Source organism: Fukomys damarensis, unplaced genomic scaffold (genome assembly GCF_012274545.1).
Source record: "Fukomys damarensis isolate Sample0158 unplaced genomic scaffold, DMR_v1.0_HiC HiC_scaffold_9, whole genome shotgun sequence".
NCBI classification, from domain to species: Eukaryota; Metazoa; Chordata; class Mammalia; order Rodentia; family Bathyergidae; genus Fukomys; species Fukomys damarensis.
Window position 1 is genome coordinate 7,139,299 of NW_022900921.1, and position 3,742 is coordinate 7,143,040.

Here is a 3,742-nt window from a genome sequence, read left to right on the forward strand (position 1 = left end):
AGAGAGAGAGAGAGAGAGAGAGAGAGAGAGAGAGAGAGAGAGAGGGAGGGAGGGAGGGAGGGAGGAAGGGAGGAAGGGAGGAAGGAAGGAAGGAAGGAAGGAAGGAAGGAAAGAAAGAAAGAAAGAAAGAGTGAAGGAAAAGAACAGAACTAGAAACTTTTCTGGAAAAGGACAGAGGACTGTAGGGCTGGCTACTCAGGAGAGTCCTTAGCTGAACCAGTTGCTGCTTCTGTGGAAAGATGCTGAGAGGTCTGGGGGAAGGGTGATGGAGGAGAGCCCTCTCCCCACAGCCTTAGTCTAAGCTCCCCCAAGCATGATAAGGACTTGGGTCTAAGACACTTTATCTGGGGATGCTCCTAGGAAGCAGGAGAGAGAGAGGGAAGAACAGGAGGGAAAGGGGCTGGGGGTGGGAATCAAGGCATCATGAAGGCTACTGACTGTAAGCAATATGAATCTAATTATGCCTACAAGAACTATGCAAACTTTTTCCCAGAATTGAACATCTGAAGATCGGTTTGGGGCATTTTACCTGAATCCTGAATATAAGCTAAGTGATTCCTAGGGCTTCAGAGGGAGCCTTGAAGAGTGAAAGCTGTAATCCACGGCCAGCCCTTAGGTAAGCAACGGTCATAAGACCTGGCACTATGTAGCAGGGTGAGGTTAAAATAACGGTCACTGTCTTCATTACTGGGACAAACACCTGACACAGGTTTAAGGACGGGTGGGTTTTTTACCTAGCAGTTTGTAGAGGTTTCAGTCCATATTTGACTGGCTCCAAGGCAGGCCAGCATGGTGGAGGAGAAACAGTTCATGGCATGCAGGCAGGAGGCAGCAAAGCAGGGAGACTTCCTGTCCTTTTCTATTCCATTCCAGCTAGAAGTCTATGGTTTGGGGCCACCAACACCCAGGGTAGGCCTACCCATTATCCACACCCAGAACTAAGCTAATAAACAGGCTAGACTCGCTCTCAGACACCCATAGTCCTGTATAACACACCTATGACCCAGCCACCTCCAAAAAGCCCCACCTAGGAGTGCATGAGGCTCGTGGCTAGATATAAGATACAACATTAAGGCATGTGAGACTGGTTACACAAAGGATCTGATGTATCTACTTCCACTTTTCCTTGTGACTGCATCTGGCAAAATCTAAGAGAAAGCCCACTGCAGGAAAATATATGTAATAGTGTTCAGCCTCCAAAGCAGAATCAAGAAGCAGTATTTCAAATTGGACAGCTAAAACTGAGTCACTAAATAGCCAGCACAATATCTGAGTAGAGAGGATGAGTAAGCCATTAAATATAAAAACCAGGAGAAAGAGTTCACATGAAATATACGTGAAAATATGGGTAATATTTACACTCGAGACAGAATGAGACCATTAAAGAAGCACGCGGAGGTAGAAAGAGTAGAGTACATTTAGAAGGAGCATCCCGTCGTGAGGATGACTGGAAGACAGGAGGCCAGTAAAGTTTATTAAGAAGTACTCAGAGAGGGTTGCATCCTGGAGCATGGAGAAAGGTGAATTTAACCAGGTTATGTCTTGCCAAGCTACAGAAAAGGAAAGGAGAATCAAGGAATTGATTGTAATCATTGATACTGAAGAGACAGAGGAGAGTGAATGCTCTTAGGGGAGAAATAAAAGAATTTTGGAAGAATCCATGGATTGGAAGCCCAGAAGAGCCAAGGATTCAGTAACTCCTGAGTCAATGAATTAAAAAAGAAGGACGGGTGATCAAGACAAGATGGATAGATTGAAAATAATGCATGGTTTATTGACTATGAATTGAGCTTGGTAAATCTGAGTGTAAAAATGAATTCATTGAATTTTAATTAGACTGAGCTTTCCTAATAATTGCTTCAGTTACAGCCTACCTCTGCTCTTTAAACTGGCTCAGTGACAATTTGCTAAGTTACCAATACCCCCATGCGAAACAAGATTAGACTGCAAGGCCAGAAAAGAATGCCATTTATTTTGTCATGCATCAAGACTGAGTGAATTTCATGGTGATTTTTACGTAAGTCCCTCTTATTACCTCTAATGACCTTGGCAAATTGCCAGGGGAATTCTGTGATTCCCAGCTGAAGCATGATTTTATAATGGGCTCAGAATGTTTCCTTTAAAGAGGAAGCCGATCTTAAGGTTCTAAAAGCAAGAACATGCTGCCGCTTTTGATAATTCGGGAACTCATAGTTCTGCTGCTAAGGGAAAGACTAAAAGGCAGATTTTGTCGCTTTTCACTCACCGCCCCATTCCCCAGCTTTTGTTCCGACAGCCACCTAACTGGTTTCCCTTCTGTACTTTTTCCATTGCAGCCTAACTCAGAGCTTCTCAGAGTACACTTTGATGATCTGATTTTCTACTTCTGAAGCTTAAATAACTCTTGGTTGCCTAATGATATCATTCAAACACTCATGACCTAATCTCGTTTTTTTTTCTTTTTCTCTCTCTCTCTTTTTTTTTTTTGTCAATACTAGCAATACTATATACATTGAGCCAGACACTCTTCTCATCAACATGTCCCTAATTTGATGATTATTTGTACTTCTTTCCATGTGTTACTCAGGTCCCTTTTTCTACCTCTTAAAAACATCTCATTTCAGTGTAGCCTCCGAGACCCAGGGAAAGTTCTGTCTTCTTTTCAAGCTGTAATGAAAATAGCAAATGAAAGTTGCCTCTCCCACCTCAGTCTGCCCTTGCTACGTAGTCCATATTTCTCTGACGTGTGGCTCAGGGACACATTTATTATTTATGTGTCACAGGCTTTACAGAGAAGAAAGACAACTTTACATTTATCCCATCCTTGCGAAAGGTGGCCCAGGGGAAATGCTGATGGGAATTCCTGAAAAGCCTGTGAATGGGGAAAATGCAGAATGTAAAGCACAGCATGAAGACAGAGCCAAAATGGGACCACGGTGAAGACGAGCCCGAAGGCTCTCAAGGCAGACTTCCTTCCCTGAATACAAGACCTATGTGTTTTGTCAACGAATAGTACAGAACACTTACCACACTCAAGCATGTTTCCTGACTTCTTGGAGATTCGATTGGAGACAAGTAGGGATCTGGCTGGGGTACAAAAAGTCCTCAAGATTACCCTCAGCTTTAATAATTTACTGCAAGGGTCACAGAACTAACAAAATATATCATATTTAGGATTCCAGTTTATTAGAGCTAAAGAATATACACTAGAGTCAGGAAAGGCAGAAGGCACATAAGACAGAGTCCAGGACAAACCATCTGCTGTCTCCCAGGGGTGGCATGCAAACACAGCGCTTAGATCGCCAAGAAAAAATGTATGATGATATGTACAGAGTGTTCAAAGCTTAGGAGTTTTCTTCCACGAACCAGTCAAGGACCAGTGCTGAACACCTCTGTAATGTGTGGGGTTTGGGAAACCCAGGCCTGCTGATTTAACCCTTACTGCCCAGGAGAGGTTCCATTTCCACAGTAATAGAACAGACAGGATGAAGTCACTTGTTCTTTTTTTTTCTTCTTCTTCTTCTTTTTATTGAGTTTATTGGTACAATCTAGGTATACAGTAGAGTTACATTCATTATTGGGATCCTGTACCGTTACATGATAGGTCTTGATTCTCATTTTTCCCTCTTGTCCCTGCCCTCCCTTTACCCCCTCCTCCCCTCCCCATTTACAAACACTTTATTTCCATTTTTTCATTTTCTCATATTTTTTCCTCTCCCTTATTACCTTTCCCCAACCCTTCCCACTTTCCCTACTCCTTTAG